General features: G+C 42.6%; 1 protein-coding gene across 3 annotated transcripts in view; it reads left to right on the forward strand.

The window, feature by feature from the left end:
- The first annotated feature begins 222 nt into the window (after positions 1 to 222).
- LOC142759068 (cytochrome P450 2K1-like) overlaps positions 223 to 25,849 on the forward strand; it is a 78,407-nt gene continuing 52,780 nt past the window's right edge. For 2 of the 3 annotated variants that reach the window (XM_075860910.1, XM_075860909.1), the window contains exon 1: positions 226 to 261. The gene's annotated coding sequence lies outside the window, so the exon portion shown is untranslated. Of the gene's footprint in view, positions 262 to 25,849 lie in introns of all 3 variants that reach the window. The other variant, XM_075860911.1, reaches the window with a different exon arrangement.

Below are 25,849 nucleotides of genomic sequence, written 5' to 3' on the forward strand. Positions count from 1 at the left end.
ATTGCGACCGGGCCCCGAAGCCTGGGGGGCCCACGGCCCCCCCACCACATTTTTGTGAAGTTACTCATGTAAAAACACTGCATAAGCAGCATTAAAGCTGGACAGATGCTGTTTGCTAAAGGACCTTTAATGACGTCATGCCCATGTAACCTGATTCGCCTTTGAGGAACAGAAGCCCCGCCCACCGATCAGGTCCTTCTATCAGAGTATAGCAGCAGCACAGTCGGCAGAAGAGAAAGCACGTCCACCTCTCAGGTCCTGGTGAGCGCTTCCTTAACCCCCTCTCTCCCTGCATCCCCCATTGTCTCTTCTTTACTCGTCTCTCCTGACCCAAACTCCTGTAGGGTTTGTTACGTTTTTTAATTCACCATGCGTTTTGCCGCGATTTTCGTAATCGCGGCAAAAATGGCACGGTTTTGCCGCGATTATGAAACTTGCAGCAAACCACACCAATTTATATCACAATTTCGAAGATTGCTTAAGGCTATGTACACACAGAGTTTTTTGCAGGAGGAATATCTGCCTCAAAATTCCGTTTGGAAGTTTGAGGCAGATTTTCCTCTCCCTGCACGCCGTTTTTTGTGCCCTTTTTCGCGGCGTCTTTCGCCCGTGGCCATTGAGCGCCACGGGCATAAAACACAGAAGATAGGGCATGTCGCTTCTTTTTCCCGCGAGGCCGTTTTTGACGAGTTTTGCGACGCGGTTTCCGTGTCAAAATGCTCCGTGTGAACATAGCCTAAAAGTAGTACAAGACGCATAAAAACATAAGGCTTAATTGACACAGTGCTGTCAAATCACATCATGTGCTGGAATTTGTGAAAACCGTAGCAAAAAACGCAAATTTGACCGCACTGTGAACACGGTACATCCTAATATCACAAGTGGCAAGAAAACATAGGTATGATGAGCGCTGCAGGATGGAGCCAGTAGTTCTTTAAATTATTACTTGATTAATAACTACCAAGTGGTGCCTCTATCAATTACATGATTACGGTTCGGTGCCGTAATGCTTAGGGGGAGTTCACAGTCTTTTGGCGCTGTTTTTGACATGGAAACCGCCTTGGAAATTGGGCCATTACTATGGCGGTAGTAATAAATTAAAAAAAACACAAAGACAGAAAAATTCTTTATTGAAACCCTTTTTTAACCATTTTATTCAGAGTAAAAAACTGCCGTCATCGAAGTAGTCCTCGAATCCGATGTAGTCCAACAACCGATATCTAATCCTATCATGCATGATACTGTCTGCTGAGCCAATGTATCTAATCTTATCGATAGCTACAGGGTCATAGTTCTACAGATATGCTGTCTCCGATATATAATTATATATTTGTGTGTGTATATATATATATATATATATATATATATATATATATACACACACACACACACACACACACACACACACACACACACACACACATATATATATATATATATATACACACACACACACACACACACACACACACACACACACACACACACACATATATATATATATGCTGGGTAGGCTGGAAAAAAGAGAGTCTGCAAGGGCGCTGCTGCACACGGATGGGACCGAAGTGAAAACTTCGGAAAGATGATGATAATCCAATGAAACAATGATGATAATTGAATAAAATGTAATGATAATATGACTACGCGTTTCAATGCCGAACCGGCATCTTCATCAGGTCCTGATGAAGATGCCGGTTCGGCATTGAAACGCGTAGTCATATTATCATTAAATTTTATTCAATTATCATCATTGTTTCATTGGATTATCATCATCTTTCCGAAGTTTTCACTTCGGTCCCATCCGTGTGCAGCAGCGCCCTTGCAGACTCTCTTTTTTCCAGCCTACCCAGCATAGCATCTGCGGTCGTTCTTCTGGAATCACCGGCCTCGAGTCCCGGCAGCAGCAGCACCTTTCTCTCCATCGCTCAAATTTCATTGCTTCAAGGTAAGCACCATTCTTCTCAAATTATCCATTCCCACTTGGGTAACCTGCACCATGTGGCGCCGTGTTTCGCTTTCTCTCAACATATATATATATACACACACACACACACACATATATATATACACACACGCACACACACACACACACACACACACACACATATATATACACATACATTTTTTATTGGGGGGAATATATATTGAGGCTATTGCCCCTGATGTTTTAAGACCTTAACTACGCCCCTGAGACCCAGCGATTGAGCTGAAAGCTGTGGGCCATCAGCCATGACGAGAATTGGGGGGGGGGACATGAAGGACTTTTGCATCGGGGCCCATGAGCCTTTAGCTACGCCCCTGGTCTCAGCAACTGCTCGTTCTGGTCTAGCCAACGAGCCGCATCTCTTCGATTTTTATAGAAGTGTGTGGTATCCAACGCTGCAATCCTCAGTCGAGCAGGGTACAGCATAGAATAGGGTACCTTCAGAGCCCTCAGATGCTTTTTTATTTCCAGAAAGGGCGCTCTCTGCTTCTGAACTTCAGATGAAAAGTCTGGGTAGAATGCCACACGATGCCCATCCACAGCTACTTCTGGACGGGTTCTCGCCGCCTTGACAATAGCGTCTCTATCCTTATAATGAAGAATTTTAATCAACACAGGTCTGGGTGGGGCTCCCTATATCAAGGGTCGGGTAGGGACTCTATGTGCTCTCTCCACAGCATATAATCGAGTAAGAACATCTGTGCCAAATAAATTCTTGAGCCAGTCCTCAAAGTAGGTATTAGGTTTGGGTCCCTCTGTTTTTTCAGGTATTCCCAGCACCCTCACATTATTGTGCCGCTGACGGTTTTCCTTGTCATCCGTTTTGGCAAATAAAGCAGCAATTTGCTGATCGTGTCTGCGTGTATCCGCAATGAGCAAAGGCAGTTTATCTTACCTCACTCACCCGGCCCTCCACTTCCAGAACCCGTTCATTAACTTTTTTTTAAGTCATGGATCATGAAAGTCAGTTCCTCTCTGAGAGATTCTATTTTGAAATCCAGAGATGTATTACACTGTGTCACAGCCTGTAATACATCTTTAAGAGTCGGTTCTAAAATCGAGGAGTTTACAGAGGGCTCTCCAGATCTTTGAGGTGAACTGAGCCCCACGATCAGCCACGATATGCAGAGGTAAGCCGAGCAGGCGTAAGATGTGTTGGATGAAGAGGTTGGCCAATCGAAAAGCAGAAGGTAGGCCGGTCAGCGGAACGAAATGAGCCATCTTCGAGAATCGGTCCACCACCATCCAAACCACACTGCATCCAGCAGAGGGAGACAGGTCCGTGACAAAGACCATTGCTATATGTTGCCAGGGAGAATTGGGCACAGGCAGCAGCTGGAGCAGGCCAGCAGGTTTGGAGTGAGCAACCTTGTTAGCCACGTACACCGTGCAGGATGAGACAAAGTACATGATGTCTTTGGGCAGCGTGGGCCATCAGAAATGATTCCGTTTGGAAGTTTGAGGCAGATATTCCTCTCCCTGCACGCCGATTTTCGCGGAGTTTTTCGCGCCGTTTTTCGCCCGCGGCCATTGAGCGCCGCGAGCATAAAACAGCGCGAAATACGCTTTCTCTGCCTCCCATTGAAGTCAATGGGAGGTCAGAGGCGGAAGCGCCCGAAGATAGGGCATGTCGCTTCTTTTTCCCGCGAGGCAGTTTTTCTGCTCGCGGGAAAAAGACGCCGACGCCTCCCATTGAAATCAATGGGAGGCACTTTCGGGCCGTTTTTGCGACGCAGTTTCCGCGTCAAAAAACTCGGCAAAATACCCCGTGTGAACATAGCCTTAGGCTGGGTTCACACAGAGTTTTTTGCAGGCAGAAAATCTGCCTGAAAATTCAGTTTGGAATTTTGAGGCAGATTTTGCTCTGCCTGCATGCCGATTTTTGCAGCGTTTTTCATGGCGTTTTTTTTACCACAGCCATTGAGCACCGACAAAAAACGCAGCGAAATACGCTTTCTCTACCTCCCATTGATGTCAATGGGAGGTTACAGACGTAAACGCCCGGAGATAGGGCATGTCACTTGAATTTCCCGCAAGCCGTTTTTTCCGCTCGCGGGGAAAAAACGCCTCTGCCTCCCATTGAAATCAATGGGAGCCATTTTCGGCCATTTTGTGGTGTGTTTTCCGACGCGGTTTTCGCGTCAAAAAAATTGTAAAAAAACTCTGTGTGAACTGACCCTTATTTGGCTGGACATGGTAACAATGAGGGTATGTTCACATGCAGTGTTTTCAGACATATTTCGGGGCGTTTACGCCTCGAAAAACGCCTGAAAACACGGAAGCTTAACACCTACAAACATCTGCCCATTGAAATCAATGGGAAAAACAGCATTTAGTTCATACGGGGCGTCTTTTTACGCCGCTGTTTTAAAAAAGGGAGAGTAAAAAGATGTTCCATAAGGCCCTGTTCACACGGGGTATTTTGCAGGAGGAATATCTGCCTCAAAATTCAGTTTGGAACTTTGAGGCAGATATTCCTCTCCCTGCACGCCGATTTTCACGCCGTTTTTCGCCATTGAGCGCCGCGGGCATAAAACAGTGCAAAATACGCTTTCTATGCCTCCCATTGAAGTCAATGGGAGGTCAGAGGCGGAAGCGCCCGAAGATAGGGCATGTCGCTTCTTTTTCCCGCGAGGCAGTTTTACTGCTCGCGGGAAAAAGACGCCGACGCCTCCCATTGATATCAATGGGAGGCGTTCTCGGGCCGTTTTTGCCGAGTTTTGCGACGCGGTTTCCGCGTCCAAAAACTCGGCAAAATACCCTGTGTGAACATAGCCTAAAAAGTAGCATGTCACTTCTTGAGGCGTTTTTTGGAGCTGATTTTCCATTGAACACTATGAAAAACGCCTCAAAAAACGCCTGAAAAGAAGCTCCAAATTAAAAGAAGCTTCAAAATCGCCTGAAAATCAGAGGCTGTTTTCTCTGAAAACAGTTCCGTATTTTCAGACGTTTTTTGCTAAGGGTATGTTCACACGTCTTAACAAATTACGTCTGAAATTACGGAGCTGTTTTCAGGCAAAAACACTCCTGAATTTCAGACGTTTTTGCAAGTGCACGCGTTTTTCACGGCGTCCATTACGGACGGAATTGGAGCCGTTTTCCAATGGAGTCAATGAAAAACGGCTCCAATTATGTCCCAAGAAGTGACATGCACTTCTTTGAGGCGGGCGTCTTTTTACGCACCATCTTTTGGCAGCGGCGCGTAAAAATACACCTCGTCTGCACAGAACATCGTAAGACCCAGTGAAATCAATGGGCAGATGTTTGCAGACGTAATGCAGCCGTCTTTTCAGGCGTAATTCGAGGCGTAAAACGCCTGAATTACGTCCGTAAATAGGCCATGTGAACATACCCTAAGCGTCTGAACATATCCTGACAGGAAACACACGCAAAAAAAATATCCTAATTTGAATATATCAAAATAACATGATTTATATCTATCATATGCCAGTATTAATTATGGGGGGGGGGGAGAGAAGGTGTGCATAAGATGATGCAAAATGTAAAAAAAAAATTTTTTATCACATGTATGTAATTTCTGTGGTTTCCAAAAATCACTTTTTGAAGTTATTTATCTAGGAGTACAGTGAGCATATTAATAGCACAAGTTGTTGACAGCGATTGATGCACAATGGGGTGGTGCAGAATACAAACTCCAAATTTATGTGTATGTGTCAATAAGGCCTTATTCACACGAGCGTAGTTCACGTCCGTGAGAGGCGCGTGAAAATCACGCACGTCGCATGGACCTATGTAAGTCAATGGGGCCGTTCAGACATTCCGTGGTTTTCACGCAGCGCGTGTCTGCTGCGTGAAACTCACTGCATGTCCTATACTTAAGCGTTTTTAGTGAATCACGCACCCATTGAAGTCAATGGGTGCGTGAAAATCACGGACATCACACGGACGCACATCCGTGTGCTGTGCGTGATTCGCGCAACAGTAGCTCAAAGTATGATGAGAAAAAGAAAAACACCTCCTTCATTTCATTTTGCACACGTCAAAACCACTTGACATAAGGATGCCATACGCGCGAAAATAACGCACCAAACACTGATGTGCAAAACGCACACGTTCGTGTAAATAAGGCCTTAGTGTGAAAAATTTGGTAGACAGCAAATGCCAGTGGAGAAACGCATCTCTCTGTTTTTTACACAGTTTTTGTGGAGTATGGGGAAACACAAAAACTGACCCTAATGTTAAATCGGCAGCTCATTCATCTAGAGGTATAATTTGAATTTTTAGTTAGGGCAAAAACGTTAGGATATAATAAATTAACAAAATTAATACTCTAAAGAGGAGTGGTAAATTTTAAAACAGTCTATTATACAAGGACCGGGTTTAGAAGGGCATCAGATAATGTATATGCTTATGGACAGTGGCGTAACTACCGCTATAGCAGCCGTAGCGGCTGCTACGGGGCCCGCAGCATGAGGGGGCCCGTGCCACCCACCGGTGCGCGCCCCCCCCCCATGGCCGGCGGCTCCGCTAGCAGCTGCTATGGCTGCTACAGCGCGACGCCACTGAAGGGGTTGTTCCTACAAAAGACATGCATCCCCTACATGTGTGATCGCTGGGACGCCCAGCGATAAGGAGAACAGGGGACCGAAAGTCCCCCGAAGTTCTCCATGACAAATCTCGGACTTCCGGGGTCTGTCTGCAGCTCCATAGAAATGGCTTGTGCGCATGCGTGACCAGCGCTCCTTCTATTTTTAGTGAACTGTGCAGACTCCGGAAGTCCGAGGTTTGTCATGGAGAACTTCTGGGGACTTTCGGTCCCCCGTTCTCCTTATCGCTGCCAGCGATCACACATGTATCCCCTATCCTGTGGATGTCCTGTGGAGAGGGGATACATCTCTTTTGTAGGACAAACTATAGGCCGTATTTTTTTTTGGGGGGGGTTATATGGGATTCGCTACAGGGGGTCTGTATGGCATTATCTACAGGGTGGGTCTGTATGGCGTTATCTACAGGGGGGTCTGTATGGCGTTATCTACAGGGGGGTCTGTATGGCGTTATCTGCAGGGGGTCTGTATGGCGTTATCTGCAGGGGGGTTCTGTATGGTGTTATCTACAGCGGAGTGTCTGCATGGCATTATCTACAGGGGGGACTCTGTATGACGTTATCTACAGGGGGGTCTGTATGGCGTTATCTACAGGGGGGTCTGTATGGCTTTATCTACAGGGGGGTCTGTATGGCGTTATCTAAAGGGGGCTGTATGGCGTTATCTACAGGGGGGCTGTATGGCGTTATCTACAGGGGGCTGTATGGCATTATCTACAGGGGGGATTTGGGGCTGTAAGACGTTATCTACAGGGGGGCTGTATGGCGTTATCTACAAGGGGGCTGTATGGCGTTATCTACAGGGGGCTGTAAGCGGTTATCTACAGGGGGCTGTGTATGGCGCTATCTATAGGGGGCTGTGTATGGTGCTATCTATAGGGGGCGCTGTGTGGTGGAATCTATAGGGAGGCACTATCTACAAGGGGGGGTAGTGTGATACCCAGCGGAGGGGGGGCCCCAGTCAAACGTTTACTATGGGGCCCAGTATTTCCTAGTTACGCCCCTGCTTACGGATTCCTCTTTTGAAACAGTAAGGCTTCGTTCATATCTGCGTCACGGTCCCGTTCCGACGTTCCGTCTGAGCTTCCCGTCAGAACGGGACCCTGACTCAAAAAAACGGAAACCCTTTGCATCACCATTGATTTCAATAGTGACGGATCCGGTGCAAATGGTTTCCTTTTCTCTCAGTTGTGCAAGGGTTCCATCGTTGTGATGGAATTAATAGCGCAGTCGACTTTCAATGTTGATGCAAACGGAAACCTATGGCTTCCGTTTGTTCAGTCAGGGTCCTGTTCTGACGGGTAGCTCAGACGGAATGTCCAAACGGGACCCTGACGCAGATGTGAACAAAGCCTTACAACATCTTATTTTATGCCCATCATTTATTTTCTGTCGGAGGCACCTCAAAATGGAAATGTTGCCCTCAAACAATTCTTGAGGCTTTACTGACAAAAGCTGAATTTTCCCCTTCTTCTGTGCCTCCAAAAAAGATTTTTTTCAGTTTTTCCATTGTTTTCTGTGTAGTCCGTAAATGTGGCCCAACAACCAGCAGAATGGTTTCAATTTAGGAATTGTGCATCGCCACTTGGACGATGTGTAAGTCTAAGTCCTCGACTTTCTCATGGTGTCATAGGAAATAAGTGTTGGAAAGATCGGCCCACCATGTACTTATTTTACACCTGTTCACAAACAGGTTTTCGGGTCTCGACAGATATGCCATGAACAGGGACTCGTCATGTAGGGTGGTGAGCATATGGACATGTTTTTTGTCCCTATACTTGGGGAAAAGCGCCTCATCATTACACATTGCCCGACTCTTGCCATTCCGAAGCTTTGGGCCTAGGAGTCTTTGTGGACTGTTCTGTTGACTAGACATTTAAAAAAATGTAACACTTGTAGAAAAAATTGTCTAGATACAAGTGGTAGCCTTTGTTTAGCAGTGGGTGAGATCCCAGACAATTTTAAAACTTGTAAAATACAAATCTTTATTGTCCCATTTAGGGAAATACCCCTCCTCTCAAATACATGCAATAGTTAAAAACATGCAATTAAAAAAAGCCTCAGATAGGAAAGTCCACCATGACCTTATAAAGTTATTGGTCAAGTAACTGAAAAATAATAATAATGTGAAATGTTACACCAGAGACCAGGAATCTAGAATCTGGCATCTCTGGGTACACCATAGGATTATTGCACAACAAGGGTAACACAATGACAATAAATATCAGTTTCTCAATGATTTACCTATGGGAGACATGCTGGCAGATGACAATCTCCGATCCGAGGAAACACCTCGATGGGCGTTTCGCTACCTTCGTCAGGAGTAGACTGTGCTAGTCCCTATGTGTAATGTCCATGGCTGCAGGCCGTCAGCTCCAATCTCCCCCTGACAGCCGCAGCCACGAGTCGGTGAGCGCTGGCCCCAGCCTCCTCCTCAGGAGACGCCAGCGCTCGCGTTCACTCACCTCAACCGGATCCCGTAGGGTGCGCACACATGCTCGTGCCCGCTCTTAAAGGGGCACCGGACTTCTGATGAACTTGAACCCATGAGTACCCTGGACTATAAGAAGGGTCCAGTCCCCTGCTTCTATGCCTGAGCATTGTTGATGTTTCCTAAGTTTGTCTATGTGATGGCCTCCTAGTCTTTTCCTGTTCCTGTTCCCTGCATTCCATACTATCCTGGTCGAGCACTGTGCTGTGCCAAAGTCGTGTCGTGCTGTATCCCACGTCTGACCTGCTTCACCTCGCCTGACCTCTACCTGCTGCCTAGTCCCAGCCGAGCCTGCCCTGCTGCTGCCTGAGCTGCCACAGGTACCTATACGAACTATAGACATTGACCTATGCCCTGTTGGCCAGCTGCCTTACTGCTAAGGCGGTACGGCCCAGTGGGTCCACAGACCCTTCGTGACATTATGCACCTTTAAATACTATACCTGAAGCGGTGATGTTCAATGGCGCATAGCCTGTCACGCCCATCTCCACACGTCAGATCTTCCGTGTCAAGATCGCATTATGTGTGTCAAGACTCGATATGAATGTAAGTTTGACAACTTCCGGTCTGACGTTGGAGGGTCACATGTCCATAATATATCCGTTTAAAATGTGCTTGCATATACAGATCTCCTCCAAAAAATACAGCTCCAGATCTTGCCTTTAGAGGGGGGCCTTTTTTTTTTCCATTAAACAATTAGCATTTAAGTCAGGAAATATTATAAAATTAGATTCTAATTTATAACATTTCCATGTGCTGGCCACTAGAGGGAGCAGTTCCCAAAATTGCAGCATGGTCACTGTGGTAAAGCAACCTCATTGATTTATGCTGCAAATTTGGGGTGGACACACTCTCTCTAGTGTCCTAACACAATCCCCCCTCCCTTCTTCTGGCTGGTGCTAGGAGAAGGAAGGGTTTCAATGTCTTCAAACCTCCTACACTGTGTGCCGCCATTTTCTGAGCGACTGCACAGTGTAGGAGGATTAGACACAGGCCTCAGCAGACAGTATAACACTAACATACACCAACATAATACACACATCACATACACGAACATAAATTACCTGGTCCTGCCACCGCCTCCGCTGGTCTACGCTCCTATTCCTTGCGCCTTCGCTTCGTTGGAAGCCGCGGCCGGAAGTCGTCATCTTACTGTCCGGCAGCGGCTTGCGGTCCACATGAAAATGGTGCCGGATTTCGCTCTACGAACAAGCTTCATTTTTGGTTTGTGTGGGAGCGGTGCATGTGCCGTTCCCACACAGACGGTGTACACTTCTGATAATGGAACGGCTCGCATTCTCTATGGGGTTGTATGTGCCGTATTCCATCTCTGTATGTGTCGTTAATCGACACATACAGAGATGAAAAAAAAAAATGGCAGCCCCCATAGAGAAGAAAAAGTAAAAAATGAGAACACAATTAAATAAAATTTTTGTTAATATTATATTAAGAGCAATATAAAAGAATTTTTTTTTAAAAATCTTGACACCTTCCCTTTAAGGAAAAACCTATATACACATGCAAATACAGTGAAATGAAATTCACATGTATATATACATATGAAAATCAGAGCCATAGACAAAATCCAAGAATTATTACTGAATGAATGGATCAAAGGCCCAGTAATGGCGCATGGTTCGGTACCCAAATACCACAAAGCATAAAAATACCTTGCAGAAATCGGGCAGAACCATCACCAAAATACCAGGATAAGTCCCGCATCCATGCAAGCAGAATCAATTAATGAAACCAAAGTGTAAAATATATGTATAAACATATAGACTATTCACACATATATATATATATATATATATATATATATAATGTGTGTGCTCACGTGCATACATATCCATACAAACCTGATTAAAAAAAGTGACAATTGAAAACAAAGGGAAAGTAAATACAATTATACATTTTAGAAGAGGACATATACACTAAAGTATATAAATTTCTCCATATGTCACTCCGTGTTGATTGTGATTAATGTGTAAATCCATACCCGTAAGTGTAATTAGATCTCATTTTTATATTTAAAATATATCTTTAGTTTTTTATAATTTGTCAACAAAAGACACATTTAATATGCTAAAGTCTCAATCTGGGAGCAGGTTTAGACATGATAATAGTAATGGAATATCTAAAACACGGGATATTAATGTAAGCAGGATACCAATATATAAACTGATGGAATAGAGACATATTTCATATATTTAACATCATTTTCCATCATCATGTTATCTTATTCATTTGTCTTCACCCCATAAGGATTCCTAGATTGGTTTATTCAGGATGACATCATTCCTTTTTTCCTCTTTAAGTACGATTCAGTGTTTATTTGTTTCGTTTTAAAAAATTAAATAAATAGTTAATTAGATAGTATTTACCTGGGCTGTGATGAGTGCACATATCGGTCATGTGACCCTCTGACGTCAGACCGGGCTAGTTGTCAAACTTACATTCATATAGAGTCTTGACACACATAATGCGATCTAGACGCGGAAGGTCTGACATGTGGAGATGGGCGTGAAGGGCTATGCGCCATTGGACATCACCGCTTCAGCTATAGTATTTAAAGGTGCATAGGGACTAGCACAGTCACCTCCCGACGAAGGTAGCGAAACGCGCGTCGAGGTGTTTCCTCGGATCGGAGATTGTCATCTGCCAGCATGTCTCCCATAGGAAAATGATCGAGATACTGATATGTATTATCATTGTGTTACCATTTTTGTGCAATAATCCTATGTGTACCCAAAGAGACCAGATTCTAGATTCCTGGTCTCTGGTGTAACAGTTCACATTATTATTATTTTTCATTTACTTGACCAATAACTTATTAGGGTCATGGTGGACTTTCCTATCCAAGGCTTTTTTTAACTGCATGTTTTTAACTATTGTACACCGCGTTCCAAATTATTGTAAGACACAGTGCCAGACACAGCTTCTGTGTCGACGCCCGTGGGTAATCAGTCTCCACCTGCTCCTAGGTCTGAGAGAGTGACACGATCTTCTACCAGTCAGGCTGGGAGGCTGAGGAGTGGGAGAGCCTATCACAGCCTGGCCAGACGGAGCTAGCTCCCGCCCTCTGTCTATTTATACCTGCATTTCCTGCTCCCCCTTTTTCTGTAATTTTGGGTTTAATCCACGGTTCTCCTCCATTTCACCTGGTAGTTCCAACAATCCCGAGGTAGATGTCGTTCATCAGGAACTGTGCACAGTCTGAGCCCAGGTTCAGAAGAACCTAGAGGCGTCCCAGAGCATACAAAAGACACAGGCAGATAGAAGACGTTCTGCTAACCCCTTGTTTGTGGTCGGGGATCTGGTGTGGCTATCTTCTAAAAATTTGCACCTTAAAGTCCTGTCCAAAAAATTTGCTCCCCGATATATAGAGCCGTACAAGGTCATTGAAGTCCTTAACCCTGTCTCCTTCCGACTGGAGTTACCCCCGTCTTTTCGTATACACGACGTGTTTCATGCCTCCCTCCTTAAACGCTGCTCCCCGTCCTTGGCTCCCTCGAGGAAACCTCCGGTCCCTGTTCTCACCCCTGAAGGGGTAGAATTCGAGGTGGCCAAGATTGTGGACAGCAGGATGGTCCAAGGCTCCCTCCAGTACCTGGTCCATTGGAGAGGATACGGGCCTGAGGAAAGGACTTGGGTACCCGCCCGGGATGTTCACGCTGGGGTATTGCTCAGGAGGTTCCATCTTCGCTTCCCCAATAAGCCAGGTCCAAGGAGAGGGGACTGCACTTTGATCGTGTCACAGAAAATAACTGTGACGCGATCAAAGCCCATAACTTGTATGGCCAGACATCCTAGGGTCCATTTAAGGACCCCAGAGCTGTCTGAACATATTTCTTGTGGTTAGGGCAATCAGTACACAGGCTAATGTACTGGCATATAGACATATGCCGGTACATTACAGTTACAAAATCAAAATGATAAATCCCATTATGGGATTTAAAAAAAAAGTTAAATAAATGTAAAAAAAATTTATGATAAATAAATATAAAGTTAAAAAAATACACAGAAACACAATTTTTTTTATAATAAATAAACTTTTTAAAATATAAGTCCCAAAACATGAAATAATAGACATTTGTTATCGCCACAACCATAACAACCTGTACAACAAATGAATAACAATTTTTATGATGATCGGTGTATAGTGTAAAAAAATTATATATATATCAAAACTGCTGCGGAACTGCTTTTTTTCAGCATTTTCGCCAAAATAAAAATTTATAGAAATTAAACGATAATGTATTTGTACCAAAAAATGGTACCTACATAAAGTACAACTCGTCCCTCAAAAAAAAAGTCTCATACAACTACATCGTACAAAAAATAAAAGAGTTATGAGCGTCAGGATGCAAGGAGGGAAATGTAAAAAAAATTGTTCCGTCTTCAAGGCCAAAATTGGCCGTGTCGTTAAGGGGTTAAAAAAAGGCTCTGGAATAAGATAGAAGGCAGTAACCAAGGTATGGCAGAAATGTAACTTTTTAGTTTACATGATAGGTCCTCTTTTAAAGGGAATGTGTTGCCAGAAAAACATGTTTTTTTTTTTTTTAATTAAACATTTAGTGTGTAGGTGATTAAACATTGTTCAAATTTTTTTCTTTTTTCTGTTGCGAACATACAATGCATAACTTTCATAACTTTATATGAAAAAAAAGCAATTCCGCCGCATTTTTGGGGGTTTTGATTTTGCTGCGTTTACCATGCAGTGTAACTGAGACTGTTTATTTTGTTTTATTAGTTATTTTAAAAGTAAAAAAAACTGCACTTTTTTCACAAAAGAAAAATGTTTTCGTGTCTCCGCAAAAATGTTTTTGTATGAGGGCTCGTATTTTGCGGAACTTCAGCTGCTGCTCTGTCTGGGGACTACAGCACTTCTGCCAACGTCACTGCCAACGTTATATGGACAATATTTTATTCCACGTGTGACGTTTCAGCTCAGTGTGAGCCTTTCTCAAGCATAACAGTGTGACACACAAAGCACATATATATGCAGTTCAAAATCACAAAACCAAATTACACACATTTCATAAAATAGTGAAAAAAACGTAAGGTAAACATACACAATATTGTAACATCAAAAAAAAAAGAACCCACGGAGTCTATAAGTCAAAATGTAAAAACAGTCTTTTTATTCCAAAAAAAAATATTATTACAATAGTTACATATACACGATTTTAAAAATGAATCACAGATAACAACAAGATCGCCAAGAAAGAGTAAGGCCTCATGCACACGACCGTGTTTTTGCGACCGCAATTCCCCCGAAAATCCACGGGAGAATTGCGGCCCCATTCTTTTCTATGGGGCCGTGCACACGACCGTAGTTTTTGCGGTCCGTGCACGGCCCGGGAGCCCGGACCGCAGAAAGAACGAGCATGTCTTATTACGGCCCGGTTCTGCGGTCCGGGCTCATTGAAAAAATGGCCATGTGCATGTGCGGGCGGCCTGCGGCTGACAGTCCGCTGACAGTCCGCAGCCGGCCGACCCGAAAATCACGACCGTGCACACGGCTACGGTCGTGTGCATGAGGCCTTAGTGTTCAAAACATGTTTGATTATATCAATACAGATATTAATATGGGCCACAGAAAAGTGCATGGTGCAAAAGAGGGGTCGAGCATAATATGATTACTCTAAGCTATATATGTAAGCCTGTGTTGTTTGGAAGTTATTTCAGGGAATCGAATATAGAACTCATCCTATTAAATACCATTAGATTTCCAAAAGCCGATAATAAAGTGCGAAGTGCAAAGGTTTTACCGGAAAAAATCCAAAATGGAGGATAAAGTACTGACCCATGTGGCTGAAACTCAGATAATGGCGACCTGCCCCAACGCGTTTCGGCTTCCACCTTCGTCTGGGGGTAAAAATACACAATATTGTGTCAGTAAGATCCCTTATGGATATAGTCATATATACATAGGGATATACATATAAAATATTGCATGTGAATGGTGTAAACAACATATTACATTAATAAGGCCAATCAATATGATAGGCTACATATGTGTAGTGACATGTGAACAATATCACAGCAAGTGATTATTATTAAACATTAAAAACATCCTAACCTCGCTGGATCGGCTGATGGCGTCTCACACTCTCCACTGCGCATGTCCGTAGACTACGTCACATCCTATTAGATGTTAGTATATGTCATAGCGCATAGCGTCAGCTCGCGCATGCGTATTACTCACTTACAATGTACATCGCCATCTTGAAAGAGGGCAACTCTGTTTTCTCATACTACGTATCCATCTTAAACTGACATTACTCGACTGGTAAGTGAAAATAATCAACTACATAGATATTTCATGTGATTCTAGCAATATATGGTGCATAAAGCATTTATATGGCTGAAAATACAGTATATTGTGTATATATGTAACACATCCCCATAACGATATACATCGGATCCCCTCATACAGTGAAGGAAATAAGTATTTGATCCCTTGCTGATTTTGTAAGTTTGCCCACTGTCAAAGACATGAACAGTCTAGAATTTTTAGGCTAGGTTCATTTTGCCAGTGAGAGATAGATTATATAAAAAAAAAAAAGAAAATCACATTGTCAAAATTATATATATTTATTTGCATTGCGCACAGAGAAATAAGTATTTGATCCCCTACCAACCATTAAGAGTTCAGCCTCCTCCAGACCAGTTACACGCTCCAAATCAACTTGGTGCCTGCATTAAAGACAGCTGTCTTACATGGTCAACTGTATAAAAGACTCCTGTCCACAGACTCAATGAATCAGTCTGACTCTAACCTCTACAACATGTGCAAGACCAAAGAGCTTTCTAAGGATGTCAGGGACAAGATCATAGACCTGCACAAGGCTGGAATGGGCTACAAAACCATAAGTAAGACGCTGGGTGAGAAGGAGACAACTGTTGGTGCAATAGTAAGAAAATGAAGACATACAAAATGACTGTCAATCGACATCGATCTGGGGCTCCATGCAAAATCTCACCTCGTGGGGTATCCTTGATCCTGAGGAAGGTGAGAGCTCAGCTGAAAACTACACGGGGCGAACTTGTTAATGATCTCAAGGCAGCTGGGACCACAGTCACCAAGAAAACCATTGGTAACACATTACGCCGTAATGGATTAAAATCCTGCAGTGCCCGCAAGGTCCCCCTGCTCAAGAAGGCACATGTACAGGCCCGTCTGAAGTTTGCAAATGAACATCTGGATGATTCTGAGAGTGATTGGGAGAAGGTGCTGTGGTCAGATGAGACTAAAATTGAGCTCTTTGGCATTAACTCAACTCACCGTTTTTGGAGGAAGAGAAATGCTGCCTATGACCCAAAGAACACCGTCCCCACTGTCAAGCATGGAGGTGGAAACATTATGTTTTGGGGGTGTTTCTCTGCTAAGGGCACATGACTACTTCACCGCATCAATGGGAGAATGGATGGAGCCATGTACCGTCAAATCCTGAGTGACAACCTCCTTCCCTCCACCAGGACATTAAAAATGGCTCGTGGCTGGGTCTTCCAGCACGACAATTACCCGAAACATACATCCAAGGCAACAAAGGAGTGGCTCAAAAAAAAGCACATTAAGGTCATGGAGTGGCCTAGCCAGTCTCCAGACCTTAATCCCATCAAAAACTTATGGAGGGAGCTGAAGATCCGAGTTGCCAAGTGACAGCCTCGAAATCCTAATGATTTACAGATGATCTGCAAGGAGGAGTGGCCAAAATTCCATCTAACATGTGTGCAAACCTTATCATCAACTACTAAAAACATCTGACTGCTGTGCTTGCCAACAAGGGTTTTGCCACCAAGTATTAAGTCTTGTTTGCCAAAGGGATCAAATACTTATTTCTCTGTGCACAATGCAAATAACTATATATAATTTTGACAATGTGATTTTTTTTATATAATCTATCTCTCACTGGTAAAATTAACCTAGCCTAAAAATTCTAGACTGTTCATGACCTTGACTGTGGGCAAAATTACAAAATCAGCAAGGGATCAAATACTTATTTCCTCCACTGTATACTCCTATTGCAGAAGCGAAAGAGGATTATTTAAATATTGTATCAATGCGTATACCCTATAGCATATATATATATATATATATATATATATATATACACACTACCGTTCAAAAGTTTAGGGTCACTTAGAAATGTCCTTATTTTTGAACGAAAAGCACAGTTTTTTTCAATGAAGATAACATTAAATTAATCAGAAATACACTCTATACATTGTTAATGTGCTAAATGACTATTCTAGCTGCAAACGTCTGGTTTTTAATGCAATATCTACATAGATGTATAGTGGCCCATTTCCAGCAACCATCACTCCAGTGTTCTAATGGTACATTGTGTTTGCTAACTGTGTTAGAAGGCTAATGGATGATTAGAAAACACTTGAAAACCCTTGTGCAATTATGGTAGCACCGCTGTAAACAGTTTTGCTGTTTAGAGGAGCTATAAAACTGACCTTCCTTTGAGCTAGTTGAGAATCTGGAGCATTACATTTGTGGGTTCGATTAAACGCACAAAATGGCTAGAAAAAGAGAGCTTCCATGTGAAACTCGACAGTCTATTCTTGTTCTTAGAAATGAAGGCTATTCTATGTGAGAAATTGCAAAGAAACTGAAGATTTCCTACAACGGTGTGTACTACTCCCTTCAGAGGACAGCACAAACAGGCTCTAACCAGAGTAGAAAGAGAAGTGGGAGGCCCCGCTGCACAACTGAGCAACAAGACAAGTACATTAGAGTCTCTAGTTTGAGAAATAGACGCCTCACAGGTCCTCAACTGGCAGCTTAATTAAATAGTACCCGCAAATTGCCAGTGTCAACGTCTACAGTGAAGAGGCGACTCTGGGATGCTGGCCTTCAGGGCAGAGTGGCAAAGAAAAAGCCATATCTGAGACTGGCTAATAAAAGGAAAAGATTAATATGGGCAAAAGCACACAGACATTGGACAGAGGAAGATTGGAAAAAAGTGTTATGGACAGACGAATCGAAGTTTGAGGTGTTTGGATCACAGAAGAACATTTGTGAGACACAGAACAACTGAAAAGATGCTGGAAGAGTGCCTGACGCCATCTGTCAAGCATGGTGGAGGTAATCTGATGGTCTGGGGTTGCTTTGGTGCTGGTAAAGTGGGAGATTTGTACAAGGTAAAAGGGATTTTGAATAAGGAAGGCTATCACTCCATTTTGCAACGCCATGCCATACCCTGTGGACAGCGCTTGATTGGAGCCAATTTCATCCTACAACAGGACAATGACCCAAAGCACACCTCCGATTTATGCAAGAACTATTTAGGGAAGAAGCAAGCAGCTGGTATTCTATCTGTAATGGAGTGGCCAGCGCAGTCACCAGATCTCAACCCCATAGAGCTGTTGTGGGAGCAGCTTGACCGTATGGTACGTAAGAAGTGCCCATCAAGCCAATCCAACTTGTGGGAGGGCCTTCTGGAAGCATGGGGTGAAATTTCTCCCGATTACCTCAGCATATTAACAGCTAGAATGTCAAAGGTCTGCAATGCTGGAATTGCTGCAAATGGGGCATTCTTTGATGAAAGCAAAGTTTGAAGGAGAAAATTATTATTTCAAATAAAAATCATTATTTCTAACCTTGTCAATGTCTTAAATATATTTTCTAGTCATTTTGCAACTCATTTGATAAATATAAGGCCTCATTTACACGAGCGTATGCGTTTTGCGCGCGCAAAAAACGCTGCGTTTTGCGCGCGTATGCATGGCGTATGCACTGCGTATACGCAGCCTTGTTGCGTTTTAAACGCGCAAAAGGCATTTGACAGCTCCGTGTGTCATGATGCGCGGCTGCGTGATTTTCACGCAGCCGCCATCATAGAGATGAGGTAGTCGAGGCCCGTCACTGTCCAAGGTGCTGAAAGAGCTAACTGATCGGCAGTAACTCTTTCAGCACCCTCGACAGTGAATGCCGATCACAATATACACCAACCTGTGAAAATAAAAAGACTTTCATACTTACCAAGAACTTCCTGCTTCCCCCAGTCCGGGCTCCCGGCCGTTGCCTTGGTGACGCGTCCCTCTCTTGCCATCCGGCCCCACCTCCCAGGATGACGCCGCAGTCCATGAGACCGCTGCAGCCTGTGATTGGCTGCAGCCTGTGCTTGGCCTGTGATTGGCTGCAGCCTGTGCTTGGCCTGTGATTGGCTGCAGCCTGTGCTTGGCCTGTGATTGGCTGCAGCTGTCATTTGGACTGAACTGTCATCCCGGGAGGTCGGACCGGAGTTATCGGTAAGTCAGAACGTCTTTTTTTTTTTACAGGTTCATGGATTTTCGGAGCGGAAGTCACTGTCCATGGTGCTGAACCAGTTTAACGCTTTCAGCACCGTGGACAGTGACTGTCTCCTGACGTCGCGTACCCGAACATTTTTTACCGGTTTCGGTCAAAACGAGTTTGGCCGAACCCGGTGAAGTTCGGTGCGCTCATCTCGAATTTGACACTCCGTTTGGATGTTTGTAACCAGAAAAGCACGTGGTGCTTTTCTGTTTACATTCAGGAGTTTGACAGCTCTTGCGTGATTTTCGCGCATGCAACGCAGGACCGTCAGTGTGGCATGCGTTGTTTTCACGCACCCATTGAAGTCAATGGGTGCGTGTTGCGTGAAAAACGCAAGAATATAGAACATGTCGTGAGTTTTACGCAACGCACTCACGCAGCGCAAAATTCACGCATCGTCTAAACAGCCCCATAGACTATTATAGGTGCGTACGACACGCGTGAAAAGCACGCGCGTCGCACGCGCGTATAATACGCTCGTGTAAATGAGGCCTAAGTGTGAGTTTTCATGGAAAACGCAAAATTGTCTGGATGACGCCAAACTTTTGAACGGTAGTGTGTATGTATATATATATATATATATATATATATATATATATATATGGGACCATTCTATCGTAGAAGATGAAGTTTATTTAAATAGCGAATAATGAAAGGATGGAACATGATATGGTTTTATAGATAGAGTAAATTGTTTTATAAAAAATTTAATGAGAAAAGTCAGATAAGTATTTCAAGAGCAGTGTATAAGTATCTTCAGCCGATCCTACAGGCAAAACTTGAGAACAATAATCTCTGAAAGAGAGGAAATAGAATACATATTTTAATAGAATATTGACAGTATATCCAATGAGGTCATATTATCAAAAATATACATATTTATTCAATGGTCAAACTGTTATTGTTTTCCTATCCATAGAGAAAGGGGAGGGATATAGAAATCATTATGGAACCGCGGGCAGATATTCACATCAAAGTACGACTCTGGACTATCTAGAGAAACTAGGGAAGATCTTAAAATCCATATTGAGGCCTCTAGTAAAGTATCTAATTTGAAGATCCACACAAGCTCCAACCGTTTTAATTTTGAGATCCTATCACCGCCACGTCTATGGCGAGGCACATGGTCCACGATGAACCATTTAAAATCGTTTTCACCGTGATTTTTTTCCACAAAATGTTTGGGCAATGGTAAGTAAATTTTTGGTACGGATTGTTGACTTGTTGTTATTAATACGTTTTCTACATTCAAGGGTGGTTTCACCTACATATAGTAATTTGCAGGGACATTGTATAATATATACCACATAATCCGATTTGCATGTTAAATGATGTTTAATTTTATGTTTAGTACCTTTAGTCGGGTGAACAAAGACCTCACCTTTGGCCATATTTTTACAATTGTTACACCCCAAACAGGGGAAACAACCCAAAATTTTAGGTGCTAAAAAAGACTGATAGCTTTTAACCGAAGACTCCACATCGGCATGTACTAGACGATCTCTCAGATTTTTCGTCCTATGATAGGCCATATGTGGTGGAGCCTCAAATTCTGGAATCTTATCATTAGAACTCCTTAATATCCCCCATTCTTTTTTAATAATTCTTGCAATTTCATTGCTTTTATTAGAGTATATAGATACTAATGTTAATCTATGTGATGTAGTCTGTGCTTTTTTCTTTAAAAGATCTTGCCTCGAAATCTCATCCACTTCCAATCTTTTGTTGTCTAGTAATTTTTTGGGGTACCCACGATTTTTAAATTTGAAATACTGCAAAGTTAATCACATACCTCGTGGCATGCGTTCACACTAATGTGGATTTTTGTCAAAGATCAATACAGATTGCCAATAAGTATTCACAAGATATCATGTTGTTGAATGTCGAATTTCTCCAAAAAGAATTGTGTGAGATCCGGACACGGATGCAAGCTGTGGATAATACAACAAAACCTATAACTAAGAGTCTGACACACGAAAAATGGGTTAAAAGATATGAAAGTTTATTGAATCAATTAAAATAAACACATATATAAAATTTGTAGAGATGCAAACCACAAGAAAAAATGGACAACCAGAACACATGTCACACAGAACAGGACTGTGCGAACAGGCTGAGCACACCTGTGTTAAGGAACAGTCATAATGGTGTTCAAACAGCCAACCATGGGTCACTAAGAGGTACTGGGAGACAAATGCATCAAAAGTATATACACATTGGTAATTAGTCTACCCAGTGTGTCTAGGGCAGTAGTACATCACAGTTCCAGAGAGAACAAGTACATTGAGTAACGGAAAATAGAAATATATCCTAATGAACTGTGCATGATGTGCACATGTCTCTTACCCATGACAGAGTGCAAGTGACTGGCGTCCACCCCGACGCGCGTTTCGGCCCGGAAGCCTTCGTCTGGGGGTGGTGTCATAGCCCACGCTCCAGCCTTTTAAATGGTCCCCCACAAATCCACAAAGACAATCAGCCAGAACAGAACAGGTAAGTTAAAGATAGAAACAGCTGTGTGCGCGAAATCGCGGGCCGGCAAATCAACATCCGGGTCACGAGCCCGGAAGCAGAAGGTGCAAGGAGCACATGTCCCGCATCCGAACGAGGACACCGAGTGCCGAGCCGCGACCCCGCGCGGCCGCACAGCGCAGAGGAAAGTACACACTCAAAATAACAACAACGCACACAGTTGCCGACAGGGGCGCCATGCGCCCGGATGGAAAAGTTGCAAAGCTGCTGCAAGAGGATGGATACAATATCTGTCCCTAGCCTTTCCCTACATAGTTAGTTACAATGGAGGAAAAGCAATGAGAAGTGCATGGTGTTATTGTTTGAAACGTATGGAAAGGACAAAAAGATAGCAAACGGCATGAATAAATAGATGAATAAGTGTCACCTCAGGGAAGTTTATGATGAAGCACTGTATACCTTTGATGCACATGTCACCAGCACAGCAGAGCGGTAAAATAATACTTGAACACAAACAATATTGACAATGAAAAAATGTGCACATAGGATGTGAGTGTGTGTATATATATATACCACGCTTAGTCCCTGTATGACCATGTAAAAACACAACAATCAAAAATGTACAAAGCACAACCAGTCTAAAACATGATTAATAGAAGTGATATATATTATATATACAAATGAATAAATACGTGTATGTATATAAACAAACCAGTAAATAAATAAAGATGTATGAAGAATCTGTACAAAAAATGTTGGAAGTACAACAGTACATGATGTATACTATGTAAACGCTGTGTAAGTGTAAATACACGTATATACAAATGTCGAATCTATAAACTATACACATGATTCAATCTGCCAATGAATGTGATCAGCATGAATAAATAAATATATAAGCAGAATGGCCCTAAAAAATATAAATTCAATTGACAATACATATACACATATAACCACAATACAAAATGCTATGCGCATACACATATGAATACATCGAACATAGATGACCTTTGTTAACCATGATCCATGTTAAATTATACAAGGAGTAAATGTCTATATGTGTTGTAAACTGAAAAACAAAAGTATAATAGAATAAACAATAAAATATCAATGTGTTGTAATGATAATGATGTAATGATATACGGATGCAAGCTGTGGATAATACCCTCAAAACCCTTTTATCAGAAGAGGATTTGAAGAGTTTTAAACAACGAGTGGTTGAATCGATGCAGAAGTTTAGATCCCATGGTAAAAATGCTAAACGTTAAAAATGGCACCGCGATATTGAAGATTATGACTCCGGAAAGATTTACAGTTGGCAAAGAGACCCTACCATGAACAAGGGTAAAATGATCACTAATTACATCAGAAAGAGGAAAAGATTCTCTAATACATCTGACTCTGATAATGCTGAAACCCCCACTGGTTTTTTAGGCATCACCCTGGACAGAGACGTCCGAGACGAGGGGGACGCAAACATAGGAGGCGGTACAAGAACTCGAGCGTTCAGAGCGAAGAGGGACCAACAACAATTCCTCAACAAAGAACAGAAGGAAACCAAAAATACACAGAAAACCTTGTGGTAAATAGGTCATCACGTGACATCAAATGTTGAAGTTACAGCCTTGAATAAAGGCTTATCTTTCAGCCCCACTACTAATATGGACTGGTTCCAGTTAGAACTGGACCTCTTTGATTTCTTTCGTAAGATCAAATTTAAAGTGTAGTTTGCTGAAAAAAATGTAGAAGTTAGATCTGAGAAACGTACTGAATTAACTTTGAGAGAAACAGCGCTACATAAGAAAAATATGAATCAACCCCAGATTAATGTACCTGCCATTGATGCGGGTTTTTTAATATAGTAAAACAGCGGATACAGATTTTGAGAGAGACCGATAATGGTAGATTTGTGGGTCCCCCCAATTTGACTAGGGAAGAGATGGTGGCAATTGACGGCCTTTCTCGCGATGTGTCCCTGACCATCAAGCCCGCAGACAAAGGCGGTGCCTTGGTGGTCATGGACACATCAAGATATTTGGCTGAATTAGCCAGCCAACTGGATGACCCTAATGTATACGAATTATTACCCTTGGATCCAAAATTTTGAATCAAAAATACTATAGATGGATTGTTGAATGAGGCCTACCATGCGGGCATCATCGATAGGGATCTATTGGAATTTATGACAGTGCGGCACCCAGTGGTTCCAGCATTAACTGTCTTCCAAAGATCCACAAATCGATGGTTGACACTCCGGGTAGACCAATCATATCCGGCTGTGGTTCGATTTTCTCCCCCGTAGCAATTTTTTCTGGACAAAATGTTGAGAGACTTTACAATATCTGCTAAGTCTTATATTCAGGACACAACAGATTTTTTTACTAAATTAGATGAGGTTCAATTGGATGGAGACTGCATACTCGTATCATTCGATGTATGCAGTCTATATACCTCAATTAATCACACTAGAGGTCTCCGTACAGTTTTTAAAGCATTACAAAAGACAGATTATACCCATGAATATATCAATTTTCTGATGAGTTTATTGGAAATTATTCTTACTGAAAATTACTTCTTGCATGGTGACACTTTTTATGCCCAAAGGAGGGGAACGGCCATGGGATCAAACATGGCCCCCACATATGCAAATATGTTTATGGCGGCTTTAGGGGAAGGCGCTGTCTATGTGTCTCCCCACTTCACTAGGGTCCTGAGGTGGTGGCGATACATAGACGATGTCTTCGTCATTTGGAGGGGCTTCCAAAAGGAGCTAGAATGTTTCTTTTCATTTCTGAATGAAATGGATGGTGACATTAAATTCACCATGGAATCATCAGTGACATCATTACAATTTCTTGACACGAGAGTCTTTAGAAAAGACAATAAATTAATCACTGATTTGTATAGCAAAACCCACAGATCGCAATAATTTGTTGAGGTTTGAAAGTTGTCATCCTCATCCAATGACTGCCTCTCTCCCCTTTAGCCAGATGTTGAGGGTGAAAAGGATTGTGCAGGATTCTCCCACGTTGGAAATCAGGTTGAGAGATATGTCCCAAAAATGTAAAAATCGTGGGTACCCCCAAAAAATTACTAGACAACAAAAGATTGAAAGTGGATGAGATTTCGAGGCAAGATCTTTTAAAGAAAAAAACACAGACTACATCACATAGATTAACATTAGTATCTACATAATCTCATAAAAGCAATGAAATTGCGAGAATTATTAAAAAAAGAATGGGGGATATTAAGGAACTCTTATGATAAGATTCCAGAATTTGAGGCTCCACCACGTATGGCCTATCGTAGGACTAAAAATCTGAGAGATCGTCTAGTACATGCCGATGTGGAGTCTTCGGTTAAAAGCTACCAGTCTTTTTTAGCATCTAAAAAATTGGGTTCTTTCCCCTGTTTGGGGTGTAACAATTGTAAAAATATGGCCAAAGGTGAGGTCTTTGTTCACCCAACTAAAGGTACTATACATAAAATTAAACATCATTTAACATGCAAATCGGATTATGTGGTATATATTATACAATGTCCCTGCAAATTACTATATGTAGGTGAAACCACCCTTGAATGTAGAAAACATTAATAACCACAAGTCGACAATCCGTACCCAAAAAATTGACTTACCTTTGCGCAAACATTTTGTGGAAAAAAATCATGGTGAAAACGATTTTAAATTGTTCATCGTGGACCATGTGCCCCGCCATAGACGTGGCGGTGATAGGATCTCAAAATTAAAACGGTTGGAGCTTGAGTGGATCTTCAAATTAGACACTTTATCCACTAGAGGCCTCAATATGGATTTTAAGATCTTCCCTAGTTTCTCTAGATAGTCCAGAGTCGTACTTTGATGTGAACATCTGCCCGCGGTTCCATCATGATTTCTATATCCCTCCCCTTTCTCTATGGATAGGAAAACAATAAGAGTTTGACCATTGAATAAATATGTATATTTTTGATAATATGACCTTATTGGATATACTGTCAATATTCTATTAAAATATGTATTCTATT

Source organism: Rhinoderma darwinii, chromosome 4 (assembly GCF_050947455.1).
Source record: "Rhinoderma darwinii isolate aRhiDar2 chromosome 4, aRhiDar2.hap1, whole genome shotgun sequence".
In the NCBI taxonomy this organism is placed as follows: Eukaryota; Metazoa; Chordata; class Amphibia; order Anura; family Rhinodermatidae; genus Rhinoderma; species Rhinoderma darwinii.